Consider the following 19,186-nt stretch of genomic DNA (forward strand, 5'->3'; position numbering starts at 1 on the left):
TTTACAGCAAGGATTAGCTTTGCTGGCCAGAGAGTAGAGTGTGGTGACTCCTGCTCTAAGTGACAGAGAGTTAGATCCTGCCAGCCGACTGAAAATACCAGACTTGGGTAGCTTATGGGAGCAGTGAGCAGGCAGACGATTCTACTATAAGGATGTGGTGGTGGGGGCTTCACCTCCCCTGAGAAAGGTAGGCTGGAGGCAGATGCACGTGGAAGAACAGCAGGCTTTCTGGATGGAGTCACACCATTTAAGATTACTTCCTGGGATTTCCCTGGTGGTCCAGTGGTTAAGACTACATGCTTCCAATGCAGGGGGTATGGGCTCAATTCCTGGTCAGGAAATTAAGATCCCACATGCATCGAGGCCAAAAAAAAAATTTTTTTTCTTTTTAATAAATAAAAAAGATTATTTTCTTCCCTATCTGGAGATTTTGCTGGGGGATTCTGACACGAACCAGAAAACCCAGCATGGCTTTTCTTGACCAGCTCCTGTGTCTGCATTTATAAGAACAAGACCTTGGATTGAGGAAAGTATGGGTAGTAATTATGTCAGAGTTGTGCTGCCAACATTCATCCAAAAAAAGAACTGCCCACATACCCCGTCCATCACTGAGTGCTGAGTGGAAGTGCTAAATGGAGCTCTGGCTGGAGAATCTGGTTTAGGACATGCAGAGCCTGTTTGTAATTCATCAGCATCGCTCTTTCCCCAGGGGCATCAGTCTGTGATAAAGAAAGCTGGACACCGAGGAATGTGCTGGGCATTTCTGGGCTTTGAGAAAACATGACTAAGCACTTCTCAGAGCTCATCAGCAGACAGGAATCCTCCTTTACTGGCTTCATCTTTCAGAGGCCTGTGGTACAGGCTTCTCGCCAGAGATCTCATGTCATGCAGGTCTCAAATCTACTCTCTCCTGATGGGAGGAGGTGGGGGAAGCCTGCTTATCACTCTCACTGCTTTAAGCAAGGCTGATTCAAGGCTGGCCCAAGGTCTCCATTTGGACTAAATGCTCAGCATTCTCCAAATGCCTGGTGTCTAGGGGATCTTATTAAGAAAGAAAAGAAATCAGGAATTAAGGAAGGGATGTGGGGGCCCTTGGGTACATTCTATCTGAATTTGCTGGAAAGGAAAGGCTGGGTGGGGGAGAGGTGGGGAGAGGGAGAACCTGCCATAGTACCCAGCCTGTTACCTGTCAAGAAAGGCTGAGAGTCCTGGTGAGGGACCTGGTGATGGTCAAGATCAGTTTTCTGAGAAAGGTCTAGAGAGGCACGGTGTTGCTTCCCTAGTTCAGTCAGGTAATTAAGGCTTCTGTCCCAGTGCAGAAAACACAGATACAGATCCAGCAGCTTCTGTCTGACTTCAAAGCCCAGACATGGATTCACAGCGTGGTGTGTGCTGCCTGCAATGAGGACCCTACCTGCAGAGTCAGTTTTCACATTGCGCTGGAAGGGAAGGGAGAAAGGACTGGCTATTCTAGGAGGACTTCAGTCCACCAGGTGAGTGGCTGAGCTGTAAGCTCCAGGAAAGTAGAAGAGGTACAGCAAACAGAGAAGGAGAATGGATGACTCCAAACCACAAAGCAAGTTAGTGGCTGAGTTGGGAGAAGATGCCAGGCGCCCTAGGGCCCTGTTATGGACTCTTTCCACTAGGACTGTTTCTTCCAGCAGGGAAATATCTAGACCAGTTGTGCCTTTTTGATCTGACCCTGGAGGGCCTCAGTCTGTCCAGTCAAAGGTAGAGAGCTCTCCCCCACATACAGGGAGGAGTCTAACTTACTGAAGACCTGCTGTGAACTAGGTACCTGCACTATTGTGTCCTCACACCCTACTAGTTGGTAAGGAAGCAATGCATTTTCCTGATGAGGAAACTGAGGCCCAGGGAAGTTAAGATCCCTGTGAAAGTGAAAGTGTTATTCTCTCCGTTGTGTCTGACTCTTTGCAACCCCATGGGCTGTAGCCCACCAGGCTCCTCTTTCCATGGGATTCTTCTGGCAAGAGAACTAGAGTGGGTTGCCGTTCCCTTCACCAAGGGATCTTCCTGACCCAGGGATGGAACCCAGGTCTCCCACATTGCAGGCAGATTCTTTACAGTCTGAGCCACCAGGGAATGATAAGATCCCCATCCGCAGTCACATACCTAGCGTGTCTGACTCTGGTTTCAAACCAAGATCTCTTTGACAGAAAAGCCCACGGGTCTCCCACTACGAGCAACTGCTTAATCTTATACTAGGATCTCTTTCTAAAGCCAGCCTCTCCTTACCAAAGGTGAGCTTGTGTGCCCAACACACAGTGAGGCCAAGCAAACCGAAATGTCGGAATTTGGAGCAAAAAAAAGTCTATTGCGGGACCTCAAAACCTGGAACTCTGGGAAGAGTTTCAGCAAAGCATTTTTAAAGGCAAGGTGAGGGACAGGGCAAGGTTGGTGGTTGCAAATGTCTTGGTGCAGTAATCTTTGTCCACTGAAATCGGGTCACAGTGTTCCTATAAACCTCCAACAAGACAAATGTTACTCTCTGTTCTCCAATTTTTTCTCTCTCTATGCAGGAATAAGTGTTATCCTCAAAGGTCAGAGCCTTGAGAATGGGCTATCCTTTGTATTTCAGGCTACAGGCAACACTGTTAAAGCAATAGAATACAAAGGTTAAAGCAAAAGAAACACATCTAATACGGACTCAAGATTTGTTCTTCCCTATTACGCCCTGATAAGATTAGGGGAAAAAAAAAAAGATTCTGAGACTTAATAACCGTGAACCTCATCTCTCCGCGATTCTGTGCTAGGCGCTGGGCTTTCTCCGAGAGAGCCTCTCCCCTCGCTGGTTTGGAGCCGGGTTTCAGGCCTACGCACCGCGACCCCAAGCCCTCTGAGCGCGGAGAAGAGGCTCTCCGCGGCCAGCCGCGGCTGCTCCTGCCGTGTCCTGGGCTCCAGCGCCCTCACCTGGCTGCTGCCGCCGCCGCCGGCGGACTCAGCGCGCCCGGGCTCCCCCTGGCTCCGCGGGCTCGGGTCTGCGTCTCCCAGAGCGGCCGCCAGAGCCCGCCCGGGTCCGGCCGGGGCCCGGGGCCCCCGCCCGACTTGGGCAAGGGGGAGGCGAGCTTCAGCGGGGGGCGGGTCGGTGGCGCGCGGGCGTCAGGGGCCCCGGGGAGGAGCCAGCCCGGCGCGGCCGGCTGAAGAGCAGGCAGCTCTCTATAAAAGCCGCCGCTCTGGCGGGCGGCCGGGGAACGCGGGCGAGCGCAGCGCGGTGCACGCCGGCTGAGCCTGGCGAGGGCCAACGGCGCGCGGAGCCGGCGGAGCTGAGCGCGGTCAGGGGCTGAACCCCGCTTTCCCGGACGGACTACCACTCGGCTTGCCCGAGTCCCGGGACATAACCGGGCCGGTCAGTGAGCCACCCGACCGCTCCGACCGCGGCGCTTCTGGCCCGCGAGGCGTGAGAGTGTCTCGGCTACCGACCCAGAGGTAAGCGGGCCGGCTCGGCGCGCCGGGTCTGTGCGGACTGCCCAGCCTCAGAGGGGAGGGGAGATGAGGGGTTCGGCGCCTCCACCGGTGATAGGGAAAACGCACGGCGTCGTGGGCTTGTTTGTCTGTCCACTCTGTGCTGTGCTGTCTGTTCGTCTGTCTGTCTGTCCACGTGTCTGTTGATGGGCACACGTCCGCTGTGGGATTTCTCTGAGGTCGTGTGAGACTTTGCAAGGAGCAGGTGCCGGGTGGGGCACCAGTGTTCTCGGAGCGCATCCGGCGGGGAGCAGGTCCCGTTTTCCGTAGAGTTCCCCTGTTCTGAATGTCTCCGGGGAGATGCTTGTGCCCCAAAGTGTATCGTCGAGGAGTGACTGCTCCGAGGGTCCGATCGTGGAGTCCAGCTCACAGGGAGCCGGCTCACACCGTGCACTGGTGAGCGCACCTGGCAACAGGTCTGCGCCCTGCTGCTCGGCTTTGAGCACCTTTCCCCTCCGCCTCCTGCCGCCTCCCCGCGCGCGCTCTCCCCGACGGCGTGAGGCACCCAGCATCACTCTGGCACGCGACGGGAGGAGGTTAATTGAATGTTAGATGACAGGAGAGCCCCTACTGATGTCTAGACTGCGACGCCCAACCTGGCATCGCTACAAGAGGGTTCGGCAGTCCCTGGCGAGGAATGTCAGCTCCAAGAAAGGTCAAATAAGGTTGGGAAGAAAGACAGGGACCTGGCGGAGCCCAGGCCAGGGCCGTGGCCAGGTCTCCAGCTCGCCGCTCTGGGAACCAGGGCCAGAGACACTCTGGAGTGGAGCCGGAGGGACGCATGTGCTCTTAAGAAAGGAGCTCAGTGCGCCGAGGTCCTTCGCCGCAGACTCGCTGTCCACGCTCTGAAGACCGCCGCGGTTCCCCAAGGGTCCAACACTACGGCCGTCCCAGGCGCGCCGCCAGGAGCCGGGTTTGAGGTCCTGAGTCCTGCTTCGTGCAGCCAAGGCTGCCCACAGGTGAGAAAACCCTTTTAAAACTGAACTTTTGATGTGTGAGCCAGTGCCTGGCTGCAGGCTGGGAGCGAGTCTGTCTCTCCATTCCGGCGGTCTGGAGCGTGATCCCGGGCGCGCCCGGGGGCGGGAGCCGGCGGCTCTGCGTGCCCAGGCGCGGCGCCACCATGGACAGCTCCCAGCCGCTTCCTCCACTCCCGGTCGGTGGCCCTGGGTCTCCCGGGAAAGTGGCGCGGCTTTCCTTCCAGACTCGGAGAGTAGGGGTACAGGGCAGGCGGAGAGGGACCGATGGTCTGTGGGAGCCTTCGGGATCCCGTCCCGAGGCGACGTGAGCCACTCAGGAGGATAAAGGAAGCCTGGGTGGTTTGTGACCCGTTCCGAGATCCCCCTGAAGCTTAGCTCTTACCCGACTTTCAGTGTGGTGTCGTGGGGGCTTCTCTGCAGCACCACGGGGCCCTTCGAGGTGTTGTAATTGTGCACTGCACGCTGAGACAGTGAGATAATGCCAGGCCTAATTAGAGACCCCCCACCCCACCCCAAACTGTTTTAGGTGCATGACATAAGATCATGTTCCACTTTATTAAATTTTTTAGTAAATACGGTACCGGAAGGCGATACTAGTTTCACAGTTACAGGGACAGAAAAAGCAGATAGATCACGTTTACAGAGAATGAGTTTGGATGCGTTTGCAAAAGCACCTGTGCTGTTTTCCGAGCCCAATCGCTTCCTCCCAGGCGCATAACACTCTAAAGAAGCTTCCATTGGTTCCTCTTCAACCCAGTAGAGCATTCTGCAAGTTGGATGCCTGGAAACAGGCTGCGGGGAACCTGTAGGAGTTAATCTGGGCAAATTAAACATCTCCGTTCTCTGATAAGAAATGACATTGGTTGAGGCTCTTCTTTTTGTCATTTTTCAGCTGTGTAGAAGATGTAGCTTCCTTCATCTTAACATTATCAGAAATTCAGAAGATCTGCTTCTGTTTGTGTCTGGTAGAAGGCCTATAGAGAGTAAAATCACTCAAGCATCTTTATTTATTTATTTTTGAAGACAGCTTTTGTGACTTTTCAAAAGTCACTTAAACTCTGTTTCCCCATATGGAAACTGGGGACAACACAACCAACCTTGCAGAGTTGCCAATGAGAATTAAGTAGTAAAATGTAAAGCACTTGTATCCATGCTAAACACAAAGAAAGCTCCTAAAATGGTAGTGATTATAAGTATATTTTACCTTTTTTTTTTTTGCCATGCCACTCAGCATGCAGGATCCTAGTTCCCCAACCAGGGGTCAAACCCATGCCCCCTGCATTGGGTGCTCAAAGTCTCAACCCCTGGATCACCAGAGAAGTTCCCAGAGGTATATTTTAAAGTTGGTTGTGCACTGCTTTTGGATTACATTCACCAGCCCTCTGCTGTCTCTCCTAACCTGGTGATTGTTTGATAGGGACTCCAGCTCCACTTTATATTCATGTTCAAGAACTTGTTGATAGAAATGATGAAAGTGCTGAAGTTGATTACAGTGTTGGAAAAGACAAAAGCAACAACAACAACAAAAAAAAATCCCAACGTGTTCACCAAAGATCAGTGGAAGAATGTTTGCATGAAACAAATCAGTTGCCAGTTTTCCCCACTTGGAGAAAGTAAGTCATTTTCAAAATGTTGTCACAGCCCTCTGGTTGAGATGATCTATTCTTCCTGATCCTTCTCTCAGAGGAATTCAGGATCTTCTGAGGGACCTCCTTGTCCTCTTGGAGGTGAGGTTCCCTTGGGTATTGATGGGAAGTGCCCTCTGCAGCCCCATTTCTTGACCTGGAGGATGAAGTGTGGGGTCGATGTACTAGGGCAGCACATGGTCTAGGAAACCCCTGAATGGTTGCTCCCAATCAGGAGGCACATGCCCTTGTCTTTGAACCTTGCTTGGCTGTGAGACCTGGACCAAAACACTATCATACTCTGTCCTGGAGCATTGCCACTTAGGTGGTCACAGATAGATCTGAAGATTTCCTCCAGCTTTGTCTTTGAGGTTCTGTCTGGTGTGTGCATGCTCAATCATGTCTAACTGTTTGCAACCCTGTGGACTATAGCCCTCCAGGCTCCTCTGTCCATAGGATTCTTCAGGCAAGAATACTGGAGTGGGTTGCCACGCCCTCCTCCAGGGATCTTCCTGACCCAGAGATCAAACGCTTATCTCCTGCACTGGCAGATGGATTCTTTACCACTGAGTCAGGTTGAATATGTGACGTCATGCAGAAGTTTGGATAATAGGGTTGTACTGAGTCCTATCTCACAGATTTTTCTCCCCCACAAAAAGTATGGGTGTACATGTGGGTGTCTGTGTGTGTTTCTTCCAGTTTCACATTCTGATGCTCTTAGATTTTCCATATTTTTTTTTTCCTTAGTAGATCAAAGTCATCTTAGCTCCCTCCATCTGGAAGGAGTGGAACTGATGGATGCAATCCATGGATTCTGGGAATCTTTCGTCTACCTGGTGACGTGAATGACGACGTGGGCCCTGGCTGAACTTGAAGTCATGATTCTCTTCTCTGGACTCCTGTACTATTCCAGTTTCCAGCACACAAGACTTACTGGTAGGAAAACTATCTAACTACAGAATTCTTTTGGAGCTCTGTCCTGGAGGGCCAAAGAGGGGGAGGAACTGGTGTGAGAGGCAGAAAGAGGCTCTTCATGGATCCTGTAGCACTCTGTCTGCTGCAGCAGCTTCTGAGTGGCTGGGACAGACAGATCAAATAGCAAAGGTGGCATTCAGTGGGGATGACTGGAGGGCTAACAGGGGTGACTTTCAGCATCTTTTGAGGCCTGCCACTTACGTGACCCCCTTTTAGTACCTCATGTGGTGTTGATGGAGCAGCACAGTTTGACAGGATAAACGCATTTTGCATTTGTAGGTATAACTCAAAAGATAAATATAAGCATGTTGGTTCCTAAAAGGAACAAAGTTATGTTTATGGGTCAAATCCACAAGATCCCATATCCATGATAAGTCTAGGCAACATCTCTCTCTTTTTAAAATTTTTTAATTAAGTAATTTGGCTACACTGGGTCCTATTGAATGGGCGTGAGTTTGAGCAGACTCTGGGAGATAGTGAAGGACAGGAAAGCCTGTGTGCTATAGTCCATGGAGTGACAAAGAATTGGACACGACTGAGCCACTGAACAACAACAAGCCCGGGTCCTAGTTGCAGCATGCAGGATCTTTAGTTGTAGCATTTGAACTCTTAGTTTCAGTGTGTGGGATTTAGTTCCCTGACTAGGGATCGAACCTGGGCCCCCTGCTTTGGAAGCTTGGAGTCTTAGCCACTGGACCACCAGAGAAATCCCTGCATCTCTCTTTCCGCATGATGGCAAATACCAAAATGGTTCACCTCCTCCAGGTATTGCATCAGTTGTTTCCTTCTGCTGCATTTTTAATCATTATATGGAGGCAACTCAGTTTCTTTTCAACAGGGAACAGGAAGTGATTACATTCTTACTCTCTTGGGTCTGGTTAGGTTAGCAGGAGGTTAGGATGGTAATGGGTCTGGGCAGAGACTGAGTTCCTTTTTACTGTTTTGCTGGCTGATCAGCTGGGCCCAGAGCCTCCTTCCCCAAGAGCCTGGCAGATGGACATTTTGGTAAATTGGACAGAACTGTGGTGCCTATTGGGCTGCTCTGGTGGCTCAGCTGGTAAGAACCCGCCTGCCAATGCAGGAGACCCAAGAGACTGGGGTTCAGTCCCTGGCTGGGAAAGATCACCTGGAGAAGGAAATGGCAACACACTCCAGTCTTCTTTATTATTCTCAATTTGCTTATTTTTAATTGGAGAATAATTGATTTGCAATATTGTGTTGTTGGGTTTTTTTTGCCATACATCAACATGAATCAGCCGTAGGTATGCATATGTCCATTCCCTCTTGATCCTCTTTTCCACTTCCCACTCAAGTATTTTTGCCTGGGAAATTGCATGGACAGAGGAGCCTGTTGGCCTAGTGCGTGGGGTGGCAAGGTCAGATACCACTGAGCGCTCACGCACACACATGGTACATATCACAGTGAGTCTTATTAACATCTGCACTTCCAGGGGCTCTCCTAGCCTCTCTGGGAGGTTCCCTATCCTCTTTCCTCTCTCTGCTTTGGTACCAGGCTTCATTCAGACTTGGCTGTTTGGAAGAGAGGCTGCCTGCAGAGAAATGTCATCAAATATACATTTGCTTTCTGCTTTGTACCCGCAGTGCCAGGAAACTCACTTCTCCACCCCAAGGGAGAGGAGCTGTGACTCTCCCCTCCTATGTTACCTTCCAGGGCCCCTCTCTAGGCTCAGTTTGGCTCCAAGCATCTGAGTCCACCTCTCCCTTCCCACCCCCTGCAGGTGAGGGAGCGCTGGTTTGTGTGTGGTGGAGCCCAGGCAGCTACCTCCCCCACTGACACTCACTCAGAACAGGTTTCTGCTCTCTAGCTCCGGACAGTCTGGCTCCTCGTGTGGGGAAATTGCTGAGGCATTATCTGAATCTTTCACGAGGACGGCCGCATGATAGATATAACTTGGGTTTAAAGTGCTTTAACCAGACAACAGCTTTTGCAAACCCTAAGCATTTCTTTCCTTCAGCTGTCCATAGAAGAGCTTAGCCATTAGGCATTTTCTGTCAGAGGGAAGGCCCATCTAGAAAAAGGTCCTTCTGGCATGCAAAGTATTTGTGCTAGACTATTGCCTCTCTTGTCTCTATTCATCATGGGGGGTGGGGTGGGCGTGGTGGGGCAGGAGGCCACAGACTTCTCCAGGAGCCTGCTATACTATGTGGCCCTTTCTGGGATCAGGAGTTCATGCTGGTGGCCTGAGGCTTTAAGGCTATGAGGACAGACCCAGCCCATGGGGCTTCCCAGGTAGCACTAGTGGTAAAGAACCTGCCTGCCACTGCAGGAGACTTAATAGACCTGGGTTCAATCCCTATGTTGGGAAGATCCCCTGGAGGAGGAAATGGCAACCCACTCCAGTATTCTTGCCTAGAGAATCCTCATGGACAGAGAAGCCTGGTGGGCTACAGTCCATAGGATCGCAAAGAGTTGGATACAACTGAAGCAACTTAGCTCAGCACGTGGGACCAAGGAAGGTACAGTGGCAGTTTTTTAGACTCGAACATGCAAGCAAGTCACTGGGGCGCTTGTAAAAATGCAACTTCTGATCAGACAGATCTGGGGGGGTGGGGCCAGCATCTTCATTTCTGATAAGCTCCCAGTTGATGCTGCTGGTCCACAGATCTTCCTTTGGGTCGTCAGGGCCTACATCATTGCTGACATTTTGTGATGCTAATGCAACTTTTATTTTTTTAAGGTCTTCATACTTAAAAATTTATTTATTTATTTATTCATTGGCTGTGTTGGGTCTTTGTTGCTGCTCAGGCTTTTCTGTAGCTGTAGTGCGTGGCTGTCTCATTGCAGTGGTTTCTCTTGTTGCGGCTCATGGGCTCTAGAGCAGAGGATCAGTAGTTACGGTACATGGGCTTAGTTGCTCCAGGCTTGTGGGATCTTCCTGGATCAGGGATTGAACGTGCATCTCCTGCAATGACAGGCAGATTCATTACCACTGAGCCACCAGGGAAGCCCTAACTAACTCAACTCGTTTTGGTGTAGTTAGAGTCCATTTCTGATGTCCAAGTAGATGGGGCCCAGCTGGCCGGTGTCCTTCTAATGACCTGCTAACGACCCTTCAAATTCTTGGAGATAATTGTTGTCACTCCTAAGCTGTCTTATCAGTAGACTAAATATCTTGAACCCCTTTGAGTTTCCCCTTTTCCCGGTCATAATAAATTTTCCAAAGCTCCCTGGGCCAAGTTACTTTTAAATGCAAGACCATTGTGAAAATGGCAATTTATCTTTGCCTGGCAGAGGCATTTGAGTGTAATTTTGGTGGTATTAAGAGATCACTTGGGGAATTTCATCTCAGTCCTCTTCCAGGCACTGAGAATGCGTGTTTACATTTCAACAACTTTATTTGACTCTGAAGGTCACAACTTTTTTTTTTTTTTTGAACCTGAAAGTGAAATTTAGGCTCAATGATCTTCCTCAACTGCCCTCCCTATGACATTCCTGTGGGGATGAACTGGCCATCAGAGATGCCCCCTGCAGCCCAAGATGCAGGTATGCAACTGCATCCACTGCTGCATCTGGGAGCAGGGAAGAAATTGACTACTGGTTTGAGCATCTTCTAGGGGGAGACCCTGTGTTAGCCATGGAGGAGGCATAGTTGAATAAGTGATCTCTGTCCTCCAGAGCTAAGAGTCCCATGAAAGGGTTGTTGTTTAGTCGCTCAGTTGTGTCCAGCTCTTTGTGGCCCCATGGACTGTAGCCTGCCAGGCTCCTCTGTCCATGGGATTCTCCAGGCAAGAATACTGGAGTGTGTTGCCATTTTCTTCTCCAGGGGATCTTCCTGGACCAGGGATCAAACTCGTGTCTTCTGCATTGGCAGGCAGATTTTTAACCACTGAGCCACCAGGGAAGCCCCGCCATGGGGAAGCAAACATCCAGATCAGTGGTTGCCATGCAGTGTGACTGGGGCTAGGACAGATGGGTCAGGAGGTGTGGTGGGCAGAGGGCCTGTTTGGGGCAGGCAAAGCCAGGGGACATCCCAGGAAGCTCCCCTGAGAAGCAGCATGAGAAGAGGTGCATCTAGAAGGATTAGCAGGAGTTTATAGGGCTTTTCTGGGGCTTCTCGGGTGGCTCAGTGGTAAAGAATCCACCTGCCAATGCAGGAGATGCAGGTTCGATCTCTAAGTTGGGAAGATCCCCTGGAGAAGGAAATGGCAACCTGCTCCAGTATTCTTGCCTGGCAAATCCCACAGATAGAGGAGCCTGGCGGGCTACAGTCCACGGGACCACAAAAGAGCTGGACACAGCTGAGCAACTGAGCACACACAGAGGAATTTTCTGGTGAGGCAAATGTGGAGAGTGGAGTTCAGAAGGCATTCTACACAGAGAGGAGGCCATGCAGAAAAATCCAGACGCACAGACAAGCCTAAACATTTCATTTCTTGAAACCCTTCTGTTCCATGAAGCTCTGTAGCTGCCTCAGGTGCATACTCTCTAAAGTTGAAGAGAGAGAACATCCTTCTCGGCATCTGTAGGTCTCTGGAGCCTTTGTCTCTCAGGCCAGTGGTTTAAAACTACTTTAACCGTAAATTTTTTTTCTACAAAATCTTACTAAATCCAATCTACAAACCAGAGAAAGCGTGGGTGTGGCTGTGAGGGTTTGGATTTTGTCTTGTGGCCTCTAAGAATTCCACAGAACTGTAGGAGTTCCATGGAGCATGGTTTGTAAACCTCTGTCCTGGAGAATTTTGTATTGCTTTTGGCAGCCCTATGAAGAATGTTATCTTAGTTTTATTGTGATTGGTCTTGCTGCGTCTTCTTGACATTCTGGATGTCTTGCTGGTTGTTGTGTCAATAGTTGTCAGTGGAAGGAAACCAGCATTGTCCTGTGTGACACTCTGACAAATGTGGGGCACACGGACTCCCCGTGAGAAAGGGTGTGTGGCAGGTGCTGGCTCAGAAGTCTCCAGCAGTAGCTGTCCACCGGGGAACACGAAGAGAGCAATGAGCTTCTTGCAGAAATGGGCTTTCTACTTGCAACCTTGTCTAACAGTCCAAGACTTTTCAGATTCTAAAAAAGTTGGCAAGGGAAAAAAATAAAAGCATATTTCTGGGTATAAGACTCAACAAATTCTACCCAGGATCTTGCATCTCTTTTCACTGGTGTAAACTAGCCAAATGTGAAATTTAAAGGCAGGATGTTTTTGAGAGTGAGTTTTGAAAAGGGACTGTTAAGCCAGAAGCTTAAGAATGGAAAAGTTCCACTGGCCCAGGGTGAGGCGGAAGGTTCCAGTTCAAGCTGGAGCTCCTATGTGCGTCTTACAAAGCTCTCTCAAAGGAGAAAATTGATGCTCTAAATGGAACAATGCCTGGAGGGAGCCCCACTGATGGATGATCCTCGTTCTTAGAAAGGGATCTGAAGAACTCCCTGTATGCACTGTGTGGGCATGCGTGCTAAGTCACTTCAGTCGTGTCCAACCCTTTGTGACCCTGTGGACTGTAGCCCACCAGGCTCCTCTGTCCATGGGATTCTCCAAGCAAGAATACTGGAGTGGGTTGCCATTTCCTTCTCCAGGGGCTCTTCTTGACTTGGGGATCGAACCCCTGTCTCATGTCTCCTGTGTTGGCAGGTGGGTTCTATATTAGTAGTACCACCTGGACACATAGCAAACTCTAAAAGCATCATCATGTGACTGATTTAAGGTGATGAATGTAAGGCATACTCAGTCTAGAGAGCACTACTGGTTACTTGAGAAACCCTGATGGAGGGAAGGGACAGTGAGGGTTCCCTTCAGGATGTACATGTGCTGTTGCCTGGGGCTGGGTCTGCTGCCAAACCAACAACCCACTGAACTAGGCAGTGTCAAGAAAGCTGGTGATCAGCAGCCTCTCTATCCAGATGGCCTTGTGTCCAGGAGTCTTGACATCAGCCCCCATTGCTTTGGAAACTGGTCCACTGGGAACTACGGGCTTGACTCCCAAACTGTGAGGATTCAGCTTCCTCTTGTCTCCTAGGGCTGGCCTTACACTGGGGCTCTCCTAGGGCTCTTAGGTTGCCCTGATCTGTCGGGACAGGTGACCAATGACACAGGCTTCCTAGATCCCACAGGACTGTCTGATGGATGGCCGGTGATGAGCCTGAGCTGTCTAGTTGTTTGCAGCGGCTACTGCCCGGCTCTCACCCCGCTGTGTGCCCTCCTTCCCTCTGCTCCCTGGAGGGGGCAATGGTGCCTGCATATGAGTGATGAGGACACTTTTGCCCAAGGGTTCAGAGCTGGTACAGAATGATCTTTTTTTTTTTTTTTTGCTGCATGATACGTGGAACTTCCCAGACCAGGGGTTGAACCTGTGCCCCTTGCAGTGGAGACTTGCAGAGTCTCAACCCCTGGACCATGAGGGAAGTCCCAGGAGGACATCTTGGATGTCTGTCTAGCTCTTAGTCCAGTGCATCAGTAACTCGCCTTCTTTCCAGGGCTCTTGTGCTTGCTGTGTAGTAGGGGCCATTATTCCCAGCTTGGTCTCCTTGAACTCCCCTAATTCTTGGGGCTTAGGACTCAGCTTCCCAGGCAGATAGTGGCTATGCAGAGCAGTTCCCCACCCCATAAAGAACAACCAGAATGAACCTCAAAAGGACTGAGGCAGGGAGCAGATTTAGGCAAACCGTTAACATTTTTTGTTTGAAAAACAAACTGGTGGTTTATGACGAGCCTGTTTCAAAGCCGGCTGTGTTATAACCACTGAGTAATTCACTCGTGTGTCAATTTTCCGAAGGATTGGGTTCAGGAAAACCTCAAACATAGTGGCTAAGTACTTTTCCTTTCCTTTAAAAATTGTGTTTATTTTGGGAGGAATTTAATCCATATGTTTCAGATCTATTTCTATGTTACTCAGCAAAAGGTTGTTTTTTTTGCCCAGCATTGCTAAGCCATGAGTCCACTCCGTCCCTTTCTCTTCCCTTCCCACAGCCATCCCCAAGCTTCACCCCACAGGTGCTCACAGCTGAGCCCCAGGCTTGTTGCTGGTCAATTCTATAGCCTTTTATGTGTACTAAGTGTGGAGTCACTTCAGTCATGTCTGACTCTGTGACTCTCATGGACTGTAGCCTGCCAGACTCCTCTGACCATGGGATTCTCCAGGCAAGGATACTGGAGTGGATTGCCATGCTCTCCTCCAGGGGATCTTCCTGATGCAGGGATCAAACCCATGTCTCTTACATCTCCTGCATTGGCAGGAGGTTTTTTTTTTTTTTTAACTACTAGTGCCACCTGGGAAGCCCATTTTATGAGACACGAGAAACTGTAGGTCCTGGAGGCAAAAAGAAAAATCAGTGATGCTATTTCTGTCTTTCTTGAAAATTTTGATGTTTGATTCACTATAGATTTCTGGCATTTATTTAGATATGTTAAATGTTGTGATACAATATTAGTTATATTGATTGACTGAATTTTTGGTCCTATCTTAAATTTTGCATCTTCGCCTCGACTTTCTTCTGACCAACCTCCTTCAGGGATCTTTCCTGTTGGGAAGGCAAAGTCTTTTTCATAAGTGCTGGTTCTGTTCTGATATTTTCTGATGCAGAGCTCTCTGTGATGACCTAGAGTGGTGGGATTGGGGTGGGTATGAAGCTCAGGATGGGGGGCATATATGTATACATATAGCTGATTCACTTTGTTCTATGGCGGAAATAACACAACATTTTAAAGCAATTATGCTGTAATAAAACATATATATAAATATATCATATGGTTGTCTTGTAAGAATGAAAACAGATCGATATAGGAGGCTAAATATCCTACAGATATTTTGCAGAATGTATGAAAATTTTATGTATGATATGTGCTGTGCTAAGTCACTTCAGTCATGTCCAACTCTCTGCAACCCTGTGGACTGTAGCCCTCTAGGCTTCTCTGGTCCATGGGATTCTCCAGGCAAGAATACTGGAGTGGGTTGCCATTTCCTCCTCCAGGGGATCTTCCTGATCTAGGGTTTGAACTTGCATCTCCTGCATTGCAATCGGATTCTCTGAGCCACTCTGAGCCATTCTCTGAGCAATTCTCATTGCTGAGCCACCGGGGAAGCTCCAGTGTAAGACATAGGCAGTATCAATTCAGTGAGGGAGAATGTGGTTTGTTCAGTGAACATATCTGGGTATTATTATTTTTCACAAAAAGAGATCAGTGTCAGAGACAGGGGAGCAAGCTTTGAGGATGCTTAGGGATGCTAGGAGTCTTAGGGAAAGTGGAGGAGAGGTGTGTGGGTCCTCTCTAGACATCCATGTGATCTGAAGCTGATATTTTCCCTTCTCCGTTGCTTGTCTTCCATTCCGGGGATAGAGGAATTGTGTTCCATGGTAAATATTTTGCCAGTTATGCTGGACTGATGTGTCACTGTGTCTGTGAGTTCTTAAGAAGGCCCTGAGTTCACCAGATTTCTCAATTCAGTTCCTGGGAACAAAAGAGAAAGCAGTTATAGGATCTGGGCTTCGGAGCTTTCATAGGCAGGGATTTCTTCTCAGTGAAGTGATTTTGTGAAAATAAAAAGTACAGCCATCTCGGAGGCACCAACTTGGTTCCCAGCATTGAGGAACCTCAGAGTTTCCTTTGATGACCTAACTGTGGGCTGTGTATATACTTGAACTTACTTGGTGGCAGAGCTGAAATCTGTTTTTAATTTTAAAATCATTGGGCAACATTGTTACAAATGGTAATAGATAAACATGCCCCGGGATTTTCTGAGAAGAACCAGTGCCAGTGAAGTTCATTTTTACTTTAAATATGCCCCACATACAGTTATTTTAAGTAAGAAACTATTTTTAACATGGAGAAGAAATGATGTTTTTATTGAATCTTGCTTATTAAGTGTAAGCTTGAGCTTCTGCTCTGCTGGGGTTGTTTGAGGACATTACCTTTCCAAAGTCGGGGGATCAGAGAGGTGTAGAGTCACATTTTGGTTTTATTTTTATTTTTTGGATGAGCCTCCCAGCTAGGGGTTACATTCCGCCACCTCACCCCTTCCTCTCTTTTTTTGGCCAGGGCACACGGCAGGTGGGATCTTAGTTCCCCAACCAGGGGTCGAACCCCGGGCCCTCAGAAGTGAGAGCTTGAATCCTGACCACTGATCCACCTGAGGTCACTCGCCTGGGTGTGATGGAGTTGGCAGAGGGACCCAGGTCCGTGTGAATCCAAAAGCCCATGCTCCAAATAATGACTGATGTTGCTTGATTCTTAAATTTTGAGGAAGCATGTTTAGGGGAATACTGTAATTCATAGTAAAGCATTTTGAGAATAATAGAAGTTTTGAGAATAACAGGTAACCCAAACACAGTTGTTGATTTACCAGCTTTTTCGGGACACCTAGGAGTCAGAAATGACTTCATGACATTTCCGTGCCGTGGAGAAGCTCTCAGTTGAGAAGATGGGTAGGTCTTCAGGTGCCTATAGTCTGTGCTGTAAGACGGGTGGACAGTATGGAAGCACTGCAGATTGGTGGGAAATAACATTACTGGGGAAAGAGACAAGGTGTCATGGAGGAAGTGTGGTTTTTTTGAGTATACAATGTTGTGTTAGTTTCTGCTAATACACTAATGTATAGTGACTCAGCTATGCATATACATATAGCCCCTCTTTTTTGGATTTCCTTTGCATTTAAGTCATTACAGAGCATTGAGGAGAGTTCCCTGTGCTCTACATTAGGTTGTTATTATGCATCTATTTTATATACAGTAGTGTGTATATGTCAATCCCAGTCTCCCACCCCTCTTCCCCTCTTGGTGTCTGTACGCTTGTTCTCTGTGTCTGTGTCTCTATTTCTCCTTTGCAAAAATGGTTAGTCTGTACCACTTTTCTAGATTCCACATTTATGCGTTAATATATATGATATGTGTTTTTCTCTTTCTGACTTTACTCTTTATAACAGTTTCTAGGTCCATCCACATCTCTGCAAATGGCACAATTTCATTCCTTTTTATGGCTGGGTAATATTCCTTTATATACATACCACATCTTCTTTATCCTTTCCTCTGTTGTTGGACGTTTAGGTTGTTTTCATGTCCTGGCTATTGTAAATAGTGCTGCTATGAACATTTTTGTGCATGTATCTTTTGTAATTATGATTTTCTCAGGGTATATGCCCAGCAAAGGGATTGCTAGGTCATACAGTAGTTCTGGTTTTAGTTTTTTAAGTAATCTCCATGCTGTTCTCCACAGTGGCTGTACCAATTTACGTTCCCATCAACAATATAGGGGGGTTCCCTTTTCTCCACACCCTGTCCAGCATTTATTGTTTGTAGATTTTTGATAATATTGTTTGATTGGGCCTTGAAGGAGGATCTGGTTTTGCTGGCTGGAGGAGAGAAGGTTAGGAGGGAAGGACTAGCCTGAATTTAGTTTAGAGTATCCAGAAATCAGATATTTGGGGGAAGGTCTAGGAGTTCCCTGGAAATGAGACCATACAAGTGAGGACAGGTGATGGTGGTCCTTAAAAGCTGAGTCAGGGCATTTTTCTATGTGAGTTTGATGAGGGGAGGGGTGTAATCAGTAGTTGGACACTAGACCATTGCTCCTGCTGGCAGGTGGCTTGGGTGTCCCTCACTTCTGAGGGTAGTGTTCCTGGCAGGAAGTCCATTCGAGAATACCAGTTCTCACCTGAGAATGTACTTGTTAGGGTCCAGTGAAGGCATTAAGAACTGCATTGCCCATAATGAAATACTGGTGCTGGGGCCAGAGGGAGAACATTAAGCTGGAAGTGTTTCGGGGACCTCATGGCCTCACGTGAAGCCCAGTCCCTCTGCAGCTTGAGCTCTGAGCCTTTGAGGAGAATGTTCTGAGACTTGTGTGTCTTTGGAATTATCCTTCCAGGCCAATGCTTTCTGTATCCACTCTCAGTGTGGGAGCAGAGTGTTTGAGTCTTCATCCTGTGACTTTTGTGCTGATTATTTTTATACTTAAAAAAATTTTAAGTGTATCTATTTATTTATGGCTGTGCTGGGTCTTGGTTGCTGCTCGGGCTCTTCTCGAGTTGTGGTGAGTGGGGAGGCTACTCTCTAGTTGTGGTGCACAGGCTTCTCATTGCAGTGGCTTCTCTTGTGGAGCACGGGCTTTAGGGCAGGAGAACTTCAGTAGTTGTGGTGCATGGACTTAGTTGCCCGGTGGCACATGGGATCCTCCTGGATCAGGGATAGAACCCCTATCCCTTGAACTGGCAGGCAGACCCCCAACCACTGGACCATCAATAAAGTCCTATGCTGAATTTTTATAAGCACCTTCCTAATTCTTTACAAATTCTTGGGCAGATTCCTGACTACTTTGTTTGACTGACCTGCAGCAGAGGTGGTGGAAGGAATGTGGTTGAAAGGGACAGAGTTTTCATGTATAGCTCACCTTTAGGGAGGACAGAGTCGTCACTGTGAAGGGTGCTAGTTCAGTTCAAATAGTCCAGCTCAACTGGATGAGATGGGGACCCTGAGCGCTCTCTGCAGAGGTGCCAAGGTGACCTTCCAGCCCTTAGCTCTTCTCTGCCCTGAAGTTGCAATTAGACATTTGGTGATTTCAGTGAATTGAGCCCATCCAGGGTACCCTGAATATCTGAGAGTCCCTGGGACAGCAAGGAGATCAAACCAGTCAGTCCTAAAGGAACTAAAGAAACTCAACCCTCTTGATGTTGTTCAGTCACTAAGTCTTGTTTGACTCTTTGCGGCTCCATGCCAGGCTTTCCTGTCCTTCACTATCTTCCAGAGTTTGCTCAAACTCATGCCTGTTGAGTCGATGATGCCATCCAACCATCATCCTCTGTCACCCCCTTCTCCTCTTGCCCTCAATCTTTCCCAGCACTGGGGTCTTTTCCGGTGAGTCAGCTCTTCCCATCAGGTGGCCAGGCTGTATTGGAACTTCAGCTTCAGTATCAGTTGTACCAGAAAGCATTTCCTTAAAGAAATGCTTTTTTTTCCCCCCACAACACTTTTGAAACACCTTTAAACAGACCTTAGCAAGGATTTGAAACAGAGATCTGGGTTAGCTTCTCTTTGCTGATTACACTCAGGCCACATAGTGTTTTGTAAATGGATAGGACTACAGCAAAATTCAGAGTCAGTAATGTGTACCCTCAGTGGGTCCATTTTTCATCATGGATGTTCTGCTTGAGAACTTGAAACCCAAGATGTACGCAACAGGAGACTG

General features: G+C 48.6%; 1 protein-coding gene across 1 annotated transcript in view; it reads left to right on the plus strand.

Annotated features, from left to right (window-relative positions):
- Positions 1-3,157: 3,157 nt before the first annotated feature.
- LOC122706346 (cell migration inducing hyaluronidase 1) overlaps positions 3,158-19,186 on the plus strand; it is a 160,045-nt gene continuing 144,016 nt past the window's right edge. The window contains exon 1 of the mRNA XM_043921501.1: positions 3,158-3,447. The gene's annotated coding sequence lies outside the window, so the exon portion shown is untranslated. The remainder of the gene's footprint in view (positions 3,448-19,186) is intronic.

This window comes from Cervus elaphus, chromosome 13 (genome assembly GCF_910594005.1).
Source record: "Cervus elaphus chromosome 13, mCerEla1.1, whole genome shotgun sequence".
NCBI lineage: Eukaryota > Metazoa > Chordata > Mammalia > Artiodactyla > Cervidae > Cervus > Cervus elaphus.